Source organism: Giraffa tippelskirchi, chromosome 1 (assembly GCF_054371585.1).
Source record: "Giraffa tippelskirchi isolate mGirTip1 chromosome 1, T2T-mGirTip1v1.2.pri, whole genome shotgun sequence".
In the NCBI taxonomy this organism is placed as follows: domain Eukaryota; kingdom Metazoa; phylum Chordata; class Mammalia; order Artiodactyla; family Giraffidae; genus Giraffa; species Giraffa tippelskirchi.
Window position 1 is genome coordinate 148,199,982 of NC_137275.1, and position 12,685 is coordinate 148,212,666.

A 12,685-nucleotide genomic window follows, 5' to 3' on the forward strand; every position below is an offset into this window, starting at 1 on the left:
TTTAAGAGACTCTTCTTCAGTGTTAGAGTCCATGGCAGATGACTTCTCTACAGCCCAGAATCTGCTAATCAGCGACCCTGGGCTTTCTGTTTGAGGTCTTTGAATTCATGCTCAGAACCAACAGAATGAATTCACACATTTGTAATGCTCAATGACGTGATTCATTCAGTTAGCCATTTGTCAAAATATTTGCATTTCCAGAACATTTTTGATGTTTTATGGGGATAAAGAAAGCAATTATTTAAAATCCAGACTGTTCTGGAAAACACAGAATATACGGTAATTATAGATTGTAACTGTTCCAAAACCACCAACAGTACTTAAAAAAAAAAAAGGAATTTCCTCCTACTGGTATTTATGTCTTCTTGGTATAAGTCAACTAATCAACTGACATAGCATGGCCTTGGTAGAGGGTTATTTCTCTTCTCACAAGTGAAATTTCTTTAAATTTCATATCTTGTCTTTTCCTCCCTCGCCCACTCTGTCTTTCTCTTCCTCTCTCTCTCTCTCTCCTACCATCCCTTACCTAAACCCAAACTGTCCTTACAGCTCAACTCTTGGCTATGGGAAAATTAGAAATGATGATCAAAAATCTGATTGCCTTCTGTCTTCTTACAACAGAATTTGAAGTCCCTTCCATAAGGAATTAGGATGGCTCTTCATCCACCCATAGAGGTCACACAATTTTTTAGCAGGCATTGGATGGGAATTGTCAACTCACCAACATCTGAATGATGTTAGACCGGAACCGCTGGAGAGAAGAGGTCAGAGCTCAGAATTCTCCTTCTAGGTAAGCAGGGCAATATGGAGCAATTCCCAAAAAGTCATGGGTGTGGAGTTAATTACCAAATCAAAGACTTTGGAGAGGGGTTTTGAAAGGAAACTGTTAAAGTTTTGCCTTTGCAATTGATTTGTTCCCACTTTTTTAAATTAATTCACTACTTTAGATTTAGTCAGCTTTTCAAACAGCCCTACCTAAAAATAAAGCCCTATTATCCATGGGCAAAATTGTCCAATCTTGGCTGCTAATTCAAAAGACAAAAAGGCCTAACTAGAAAGGGATTTCTCTGGAGAATACTGGTGGCCTTGGGTGATGTCTCCTGAGTTCACACTATCTCTTAAAAAGTCTATTCTAGGCTTTCTAAGGGTCCAGTTGCCCAAAAAATCCTGTAACTCCCCTAGGTATTAGCATCTTTCTGAAGAGCATAGTAAGGAGTAAAAGTAGAACCAACCCTCTAGTGAATTGGAGAGTTGACAGGGTCTCAGCATTAGACCACAACTCCATAGGCTGCCATTTAGATTACTTTCTGTGTGAACAGTCATCTCTGGAGCCATGCAGCCCCAAGAGGTAAGGTGAGGGTATGATAGAGTCAGATTATTACTGATTTAAGTTTAAATGGTCATAGCCTATTTAATGAGGAAACAAGTTGCTTTAGAAGTTAATGAATGCATAAAGTCCAAGTATTATTAGGAAAAGAACATAATATTTGAATGACTATGCTGTCATTAATACAGATAAAAATTTTATCTCTTTGGATAAAAGCTTCTTAATTTGCTCAATACTGATATATGTGCAAAGAAGCCCATTTTCAACCTTTGGACACCCCTGCAGTTTGGGAGTCAATGGGGTCATCTCTTGCCCTTTCTCACTTTCTCCTGGCCTTCAGTTTTACTAAGGGCAAGGCTATAAGTTTCTTAGAAATAATGACATCATGTCTTTCTAGTTGCTAGTAGCTTCTTTTACAAGATAGCCTACGAAGGGTTAGGAAATGACCATTCATTTAAGACATAATGCAATAGGTTAACAAACATCCCAGACACACTGAACAGCGTCGTGGTGGTGTGGGAGATTGGCACCTAACATCTATCCTGCCCTCCTTCTCATGGGTCTGCCTGTGCCACAGAAACTGGAAATCTCAAAACCACATTTACAGTACTCCCCTGCTACTAGAGTTCTAGATGTGATTTAAATTGGAAGGCAGACCCGGGCCTGTTTTTCTGCACAGCATGTAATGAAATAAATCTTCCCCATAAACCAGATCAGATGAATTCTTTTCCTAGCTACTGAACCTAACAGATTCCAAGTTCAACCAACCTCAGTTCCAACCAAAGAAATAAAAACTGCCTCTTAAAATAGCAAAATGCTTTAACAGTGCTACTTAATACTTGTGCTGGTGCCACAAAACAGGTATTCTCAACATCGTGGGTTCAGGAGCAAATAAGTATAAGCCCTTAGGAAAGCAATCAGATAAGAAGAACTGAGAATTTCTAAAACTCCATATCCCAGGAATCATTCTTCTTAGAATCCTAATGTCAAAATATAGATAAAAGCTATATGTACTGTGAGGTCCACTGCAGTGCTATTTATAGTGCGTTAAAAGTGGAAACAAGCTAAAACTTCAATCATAGGGAGTGTAAAATAATCATGCATTATCTATGTGACTTGCCCACAGCAACACGTAGTAGTAGTGTTAGTTGCTCAGTCATGTCTGACTCTTTGCAACCCCATGGACTGTGGCCCACCAGGGTCCTCTGTCTGTGGGATTCTCCAGGCAAGAATACTGGAGTGGATTGCCATTCCCTTCTCCAGGAAGAAGCAACATGAGGGTATGTTTAAGTGACTCTATTAAATTTTAAAATCAAAACAGTAAAGTATTTGTGCAATGTGATAAAAACTATGACAATAAAAAATGTGCAAACATGTATAAGAAGTATAAAGTCAATATGCCAAAATGGAAGAATAATCTTCTCCGGATGCAGAGTCTGGGCAGCCTTTTTGAAATTTCATTCAATTTTCTGTTTTTTTTACCCTTAACTTCTTTAATTAAAATGTACATTTTTAAATAGAAAAATAAAATTTTAAAAAAAGCTATCTCTAATGCACCAGCATAAAACCTTTTGTGGTTAAGTTTCTACCTCTCAAATTCATCATTCCCCCCTCCACCATCATCCAATATTTATTAAGCAGGCCCTTTAATGTCACAAGACTCTACTGCCATGCATTGATTTTTATGATCTTACTGGAAAACTGCTAGGTGCATAGAAAGCTATCTGTGCATGGAGTCTGCATGTACATCATATATCACTTTGGATTGCCAGGCAGCAAAGGAAAAATACCATAAACATTCATTTTTACTCCTAGATGGCTTAGTAATTTGCTAAATTTCCTTGTAATTGCTTCTAATTATTCATTACATTACAGTAGAAAGGGGTGGCTATAAATTTTCAATGAAAACAAAATTTAAATATAATGCATCTAAAATGCAATGTCTCTGCAGACCCAGGTGGCAACCTGTTTCCCTCATTAGGGAAATCCGACAGACACTGGCAACACATGCCCCTGCTTACTGTGTCAGAGACTGAGCCAGGCAAGCAACATGAAGATGTGATGCTGGCTTTACGGGGATGCTGCAGGAGCAGCTCACCACCTTCACTCAGGTAGGAAAGTATCTGGGGAGTTGACCTCTTCTGGGTTGGGGAGTTTCCCCTGCACCCTCCCCTGAGGGGTGTCGTCATCTCCTGGTAATTCTGAGCAAGGCTGGTGATAACTTCATTCATTCATTCACTCTATCTTTCTTTCATTCACAAAACCTGTATCAAGCACCTGCTCTGAGTGAAGCAGCGTGGGAAAAAAGCTGCCTTTGAAGGGGCTGAGGGAAGGCAATCTACAAGCACACACCTCAACCCAAGGTGGTAGATTATGCCTCCCAAGTGGCACAGTTGTGACCCAACCCCAGTGCTACCTGAGTTCTACCTAAAAAGGGAACTGAAGAGCTTCAGAGAGGAGGAAGCAATGGAAGTGGACCTTAAAGGATAATTGACAGGGTATGTGGCCACTATGGAAAACAGTATGGCCATTCATCAAAAAGTTAAGCAGAGACTTACAACAGGATCTATCAATTCCATTTCTGGCAAACACCCAAAAGAAGGGAAAGTAGAGGCAAAAACAGGTATTTGTACTCCCATGTTCACAGCAGCATTATTCACAACTAAAAGGTGGAAACAACCCAAGTGTCCAATGATGGATGAATGGATAGAGATTTTGATAGATCTGTATGACAGAATATTATTTAGCCTAAAAAAGAAATGAAATTCTGATACAGGCTACAACATGGATGAACCTTAAAGACATTATATTAACTGAAATAAGCCAGATACAAAAGGATAAAATATTGTAAAATATGGTATGGTTCCTCTTATTTGAGGTACCTGGAAGAGTACAATTCATAGAGACAGAAAGTAGAATGGAGGTTGGCAGGAGCTGTAGGGTAGAGAAAGTGAATTTTTGTTTAGTCAGGCAAGATGAAACAGTTCTGGGCATGGATGGTGGTGATGGTTACACTATAAAGAGAATGTATTTAATGTCACTGAACGGTACACTTAAAATGGTTGATTTAACGTTACATCTATTTTACCACAATTTTTAAAAGTGTTGAGAAGAAGAAGGGCACTTGAGTCAGAGCACAGAAATGGGAGGGATGAGCTTCATTCAGGAAACAGGGAGGAGACCAATTTGGCTGAAAGATATTGGATTCAACAATAATAATAACAAGAGTGGTGACCATAAGTATAACTTTTAAATAGCATTTACTATTATGCACGGGGCCATGTACTACCTCTTTTGCTAGCATTATCTCATTAAGTCTTCTCAATAATCCATAAAGTAGGTACTTCCGTTATTCCAAAGTTATAGCTGAGAAACCTGTGGCTGAAAGAGGGCAAATGATTTGCCCCATAAGTATCAGAAGCAGGACCTGACTATGTCCCTCTGCCCTCAGAGCCTACCTGCATGTTTCTGCCTCCCGGGGGTATGGGAGAAGTGGGTTGGACTCTTGAATACCAGATTAAAGAATTCAGTAGTAATGAGTAAAAAGAAGTGGTAGAGGAAAGAATTTTGAGCAGCAGAATAATATAAAGAGAACTACATTTGGGGACTATCGGAGAAGGCAATGGCAACCCACTCCAGTACTCTTGCCTGGAAAATCCCATGGACGGAGGAGCCTGGTAGGCTGCAGTCCAAGGGTTCGCGAAGAGTCGGACACGACTGAGCAACTTCACTTCACAATACAACAGTGAGAGATTGGAGACTAAAGGGAAACTTGGAATTTTTTCCATTATGTATTAATAATGACAATCTGACTGGAGAGGCTGATGTGGGAAGAGGAGGATGGAGTGACAGAGGTATCTTCAAGGGCTCAGGAACAGACTAAGTGCGGAGGGTAAGATCATTCCAATATTATTCTGTGGCTTTTAACACTGGGAAGACAGTGTAGCCACCAGAAACAGGTAGCCTGGGGAAGGAAACAGGACTGGGAAGGTAGAGAGTGTGCTGGGGACACGTACAGTTGAAAACACTAGCAGGTCTGATGGCTGGAAATGTCAGAGTGCTGGAAAATGAAGTGTCAGATGTTAGTTTCAGAAGCTCAAGCATTCAGGCAGGAAAACTATGGCAGCTAATGTGAGCGTTGGGATAGTACAGCCAAAACTTCCACATTCAAGCATTTAGGAATTCTCAAGATGCTGGTTGGCTCCCTGTCTGCTCAATCCTGACAGTCTACACTCTCCAAGACCCATGCACACCAACCCTATCAATCTCCCATGAACAGATAACCAAGGAATATCAGACACTGGAGATCACAACCATCAATAAGAAAGAACCAGGTGAACAAACACAATGACCTCAGAGGAAGTGGAGATAATTCAGTGAACCAAACTCTTATTCTCTGGCATTCTGTGAGATGTAAGGGAAAACTATCCATGAAATGAGATGTTTCCATGATAAAAGAACTACCAGCAATCCATAAAGAATTCTTTGAAACAAAATGATCAGTGTCATAGTAACAACATTTCAACAGAAAATTTGGAGTCAGGGAAATAGTCCAGAAAGCTGACCAAGTAGTTAACAAGCCCTAAGACACAAGAGGAAAAAAACCCATATTACCAGTCCTGGAGGACAAACCTCTGAACAATCAAAGACATAACATACAAGTGAAAGTTCATGAGTCTACATGTCAAAGGAGTCCAATTAGTTTCTACCATGAGGAATAAAAGAATCACACCTAGATACAGCCTCGTAAAACCTCCACACCAACAGTACAGAGATCCTGAAATCTTCCAGAGCTGAAAAGATAGACCATCTTCATGGATGCCAAGGGGATGGGAGCCTAGAAGTCAGTGGAGGCCACATGTGAGACACTCTCCCTGTAAGTTTCCTTTTGAAGGCCTGTCTTGGGCAGCACAGTCAGTCCCAGTGAGCCAGAATTTACTTCCCTCCCACAGCTGCCCTAACTTTCAGGAGAGAACTTCTTATTTGCAAAGCAGTCCCTGTGGGTCTGATGCTATCAGTAGGACAGAGTGATCAGGGAATGAAAGAAGAGTCTCTCCTCTCACCATCTCCCCGGGCTCTGCAGAGAAGGAAAGGACACTGGTCAGTGGAAATGAGACACTGAGTCACTCAGTGTCTGTAACTAGGGTAAGGAGAGAGTAAGGAACTGAGACAAACTTCCAGCTGAAAGGTGTGGAGGTGAGAGTCCCCTCTGAGAAGAGATGCACTTGCATTTCAGCTGAGCTTCTCACACAACTGTAATTTCCTGTTCTCCTGCCTCCTCCATTCACTATAAGCTTTGGGAGAGCAAGGCTTGGATCTTATCAAGCTTTTTTTTTTTTTTTACCCTGCACTTACCCAGTCTTGGTGCACAGTTCAGTAGATGTTGAGTGGCTGTCTGGACCACATGCAGGAATGGATGAATTTCTCCTTTTGTTTGACAGAAAAGGTGACAGTGGCTGCTGGCTGGCTGTGCCTCAGAAAAGTAGGCACATTCTGCTCCATTATTAACAGAAGCTCTGCATAATTGGGCTCTGTTGTCACTCCTAACAACAGAGAAGACCATTTTGCCTGTCATCCTTCAGAAAAATTGTGAATAATAAGTTCATATGGATTATTAAAACTTCACCTCTAAGAGAATTACACTGCAAAATATTTAAAACACAGCATTTTCCCTCATCACTACTCTTCCTTGGATGGCGTCTTTCATTCCTGTTTGCAGCACTGTCTTTCTGTGGCTGTTCCTCAGTGTCTTTGCTGAAACTGTCTTCTTTGCCTGTGGCTTTAACATACACTGACACTCACTAGAAGGGTTTCTGCTCAGGTGCACAACCTATAGGCCAGCTTTGAAGCCCCATGTGGGGACTCCTCTGACTACTTGACTTCCACCGTGTCCCATGGATCCTACAACCCACTCATCATCCTCATTTAAAGCCTAAATGCTGCTTCTGAACTATCTCCTAAAGGGCATCCTATACATACAAGTCCAGTGTCCTTCAACTCACAGACAAACATTCACTTTGTGTAATTCATGCATGTTACTGGCTTCTGGCAGGAACTTAAGTCTACTTTTCTCACCTCCTCTTTCCCTCCACGTTATCCACACCACAATTACTGTTCCTTACTTGCATCCTGCAACACCCAAGCTCCCTGGAGTGCTGCTCAAGGTCACTTCCTCTGTAGTAAGAAAGGACTCTCCCTTGTTTCACCCACTATGTGCATGAACCTGCCACAGCCACTGTCTCTATATTATATTAAATGTTATATTCCTATGCTTTTTTTTTCCCTGCCGAAATCCACATATTCTTATGTTATGATTTGGCAATATCTATTGGCACAAGGATACTGTCTCCAGCTGGGTCTCAGAGTTCCAGCTTTTAGTGAGGGAGGTGTGGAGGGAATGGAGAGGGAGGATCATCATGGTGCTATCTCTGGACCTTTGCACAGTCTGAAGATGAATGGCTCATCCAGAAATAACTGGATGGCTCACAGTAACCAAACTTATAAGAAGTTAATGTATAAATCAGAAAGCCAGTGCATTAGTTTATAATGGCAGATAGAACTCTCTTGCTTTCTTTTTAACAAAGGCCATATACACTTTTGAGGGATCTACCTTTCTAGGACCCAGTTGCCTAAAATACCAAGGTAGGAATCAGACACTTGATAGAAGAGTATGCAATCAGAATGAAAGGAGCTGAACAATCTCGTGCAACATTTCTATCCAGTTTCTGAAAGGCCTGGTGAATTATTCCTGCCCTTCTGACAAAGTTTATCCAATCAATGGCTAGACAATGTGAGTTCACTAAACACAGAGCCTTTCTCCCTTGAAGAAAACTAGACAGCACCCTCAACTCAGGCTGCCCAGCTCAATTTTCCCCACAGTCTGCTGATATCACCACCATTGTGATTAACTTAGGAAATGAATTCCTAGAGGGCTGTTTTTATCTTTTATATGTGCGTGTTGGAGGGGGTGCAGGGAGATTGAGGGCGGTCTTCCATTCAATCACCTAAATTCAGAGGTTGGCTGATATCTTTGTATTTCACCATTATAATGTTCAAACTGCATATTCATCATGTTTAGAATCTACTGATATAATCTCTGAATTTCTGTTAGTGGTTGTCAAAAACAAACCTCCCAAAAACCTCCCAATTTCCAGATCTAGAGTTCTAGTCCTATCTCAGCCACTACCTTGCTGTGTGACCCCTCTCTGTGTCTTCTGAATAGTATCTACATCAAAGGAGACAGGACCAAGTGATTTCTAAGGTTCTTTCCAGCTTTATAATTCAAGAATTTTATGCCTGAGACCAGTGACCTTTCTTTAAAAATCAACATAACACAATGACTCCTTCATAGGTCTTAGACATGCAGCAAATGAAAATTTGCACTGAAACTGATTGCAGAAATCAGAAAAGAAGCAAAAGAGACGAGGATAGGTGTCAAGAATCGTCTGAAAGGACAAGTTTCTGGGCTCAACTGCAGGTCTGTCTTAGGTTCCAAGATGATTGGGGGAGGAGGACAGAGAGGTAAATTTTATGACTAACAAAAAGGGCTTTGAAACACTTGGATGAAATGTACCATATAAGGACTAAATACTCTAATTGGGCCTTTTCTGTCTCATTATTTGCCAGTGAAAACTAATCCTGCTGATCTCTAGATAATAGGGGAATTTAGAAACAGGATTCCACACTCAGATAAAATCCAAGTATTCACCCTCGACCATTAATAAGTGTTGTATGTATGAGACTTGGGGTGTCCTCTTCTCCCTTAACTACAAAGTGTCTCTTTAGAGCCCACATTTCACACCCTCGCATAAAATGCACTTTTACTGAAATGCTTACTGTGGAGAGGGGTTCTATGGTGGGGGGGCTGAACACGTCTGGGCTGTGTGCAAACACACAGTGGGGCATCTGGATGGGTTTACAGTAAGCGCAAGTGCCCCACTGGGACTGCAGTCTTTTACCTCTCACCAGGGGGAGGGAGGGAGGGGGGTGTCTGCCATTGACCGAGTGCTGCAGCCCCAGCAATCAATTCACCACTAATGAGGGCTGCAGCTGGGAACAGAGAGAAGCCAGTGGGAGTCTGCAGGTAGCAAGGCTCTCTGCAGACACAACGGAAGCACAAGAAATGGCGACCAGTGCGTCTGTCCAATTCACCTTTGCACACTGCAAACTCCAAGATGGGTAATGTGAGCCAGTAGTGAAGGCCGAAGGCAGAGGCTCAGACACAGGCTGCTTTCCTGGTTGAAATGGAGGTCTTAACTAATTCATCAGCCCAGGGCACAACCAGCACCAGAGATGGCAAATAAGGGAAAGAAAGATGATCTTTTAAGACTGCAGGACCTTTAGAAGGTTGAAAAACTCAGCCAGGAAAAGGAAAAAGTGACATTACTTACAGCTACTGCTCATCTCTTGTAGACCAAAGATCAAGAACCCATGATCCACAGGAGAAATTTTGCCCAGTGCCATGCTTTTGTTGCTTGACCTAGTACTGGCTTTGTGTTCTGTTTTGTTCAATTTTAATTTCAAAAGTGTTCAGTGAGTTCTCAGGGCTGTAGGTGTGTGCACATCACAGTGTGGCAGTTCCCATCTGCTCCCCCGTCCACCAAATGTCCCAGGACTCCCTTGCCCTCAGCCACATTTCTACTACCTGGCTTGTCCCTACAGGTATCTAAATTATCTAAATTTGACATCAAGATGTAGAATATCAAAATTTCTCAGTAAAGCTCTATGAACTAGATGATGACAGTGTTCTGCCCTTGAGGGTTGTTTGAAGCTTGGAGTTGCAGGAGGTGGTAGATGTCCTTTCCCTGGGGGCCCTTCACATTATGGAAGAGTCTGCTCTTGGAAGGATGAGCTGTCCAACTCCATCTAATATGGAAGCCAAATTGAATGCTTTATATTATTTTATACATAAAGAATATAAAAATATATATTGTTGTTGTTTAGTTGCTAAGTTGTGTCCACCTCTTTGAAACCCAATGGACTACAGTGCACCAGGCTTTCCTGTCCTTCACTATCTTCTGGAGTTGGCTCAAATTCACATCCATTGAATCAGTGATGGCATCCCACCATCTCATCCTCTGTCACTCCCTTTTCCTCTTGCCCTCAGTCTTTCCCAGAATCAGGGTCTTTACCAATGAGTCAACTCTGCATCAGGTGCCAAAGTATTGGAGCTTCAGCTTCAGCATCAGTCCTTCCAGTGAATATTCAGGGTTGATTTCCTTCAGGATTGACTGTCCAAAGGACTCTCAAGAGTTTTCTCCAACACCACAGTTTGAAAGCATCAATTCTTTGACACTCAGACTTCTTTATGGTACAACTCTCATATCTGTACATGACTACTGGAAAAACCATAGCTTTGACTATATTTACATATATGAAAAATACATGACATAGATATAACTGCTTATAAATATATTTTATATTATGTAAATATCTGTAAGAATATATATATGGTATATGTACTTTTGCTGCACTGTGCTTAGTTGCTCATTCGGGTCTGATTCCTTGTGACCTCATGGACTATAGCCCACCAGGCTCCTCTGTCCATGGGGATTCTCCAGGCAAGAATACTAGAGTGGGTTGCCATACCCTTCTCCAGGGGATCTTCCCAACCCAGGAATCGAACCCAGGTCTTCTGCACTACAGGCAGATTCTTTACCACCTGCCACCAGGGAAGCCCAAGAATACTGGAGTGGGTGGCCTATCCCTTCTCCAGGGGATCTTCCCGACCCAGGAATTGAACCAGGGTCTCCTGCATTGCAGGCGGATTCTTTACCAGCTGAACTACCAGGGAAGTCCCATATACACTTTTATTAAGATATAATTCATATATCATTCAATTTACCCATTTAGGGTATATAATTCAAAGGTTTTTGGTATATTCACAGACACATGCAACCATCACCATAGTCAATTTTAGTATTTTCTTATCAACTTTTAAAAAGATACCCATTATGTTGTAGCACTCTCACCCTGCCCACCTCAGGCAATAATTAATGTTTACTCTGTCTCTGTAGATTTGCCTATTCTGGATATTTCATATAAATGGAATCACATATGCGATCATTTGTGGCTGGCCTCTTTTATTTAACATACGGTTTCAAAGCTCTTCCATGTTGTACCATGAATCAATATTTCATTCCCTTTTATGGCCAAATTATATCCAATTTTGTGGATATACTGGACTTTATTTATCCATTCATCAGTTAATGGACATTGGGCAGTTTCCATTTTTTGCTATTATGAATAATGCTACCATAAACATTCCTGTATAAGATTTTATAAGGACATTACAGTGTCATTTAAGTATGCATTGAGGAGTAGAATCACATGACAACATTAGGTTTAACCATTTGAGAAACTGCCAGACTTCTTTCAAAAGTGGTTGCACCATTTTACATTCCCACTAGCAATCTGTCAGGATTCGATTTCCCCTCATCCTAACACTTGTTACCATCTGACTTTTTAAAATTATATCCATCTGACTGGGTATGAAGTGGTCTCATTGTGGCTTTTGGAGAAGGCAATGGCAACCCACTCCAATACTCTTGCCTGGAAAATCCCATGGACGGAGGAGCCTGGTAGGCTGCAGTCCATGGAGTCGCGAAGAGTCGGACACAACTGAGAGACTTCACTTTCACTTTTCACTTTCAATCATTGGAGAAGGAAATGGCATCCCACTCCAGTGTTCTTGCCTGGAGAATCCCAGGGACAGGGGAGCCTGGTGGGCTTCCATCTATGGGGTCGCACAGAGTCGGACACGACTGAAGCGACTTAGCAGCAGCAGCAGCAGCAGCAGCAGCATTGTGGCTTTGGCTTGCAAGATGTTGAACATTTTCTTAGGTGCTTATTGTCTCTTTATATATCTTCTTTGGAGAAATATCTATACTAATTCTTTGTTCATTTTGATGAGTTACTTGCCTTATTATTGAGTTGTAAGGATTCTTATATATTTAGAATACAAGCGCTTTTTGTAAATATAATTTGTAATTATTTTTTCCATTCTATGGATTATCCTTTCACATTCTAGATAGTATACTTTGATACATGAAAGGTTTTAATTTTGAAGACATCCAGTTTATCTATTTCTTTTGTTGCTCATATTTTGGTATCATATTTAATGTTCCATTTCCAAATTTGAGATCATAAATACTCCCATTTTTTTAAAATTTATTTATTTTAATTGGAGGCTAATTACTTTACAATGTTGTAGTGGTTCTTGTCATACACTGACATGAATCAGCCATGGGTGTACATGTGTTCCCCATCCTGAACCCCCCTCCTAAATTCCCTCCCCATCCATCCTTCTGGGTCATCCCAGTGCACCAGCCCTGAGCACTATGTCTCATGCATCGAACC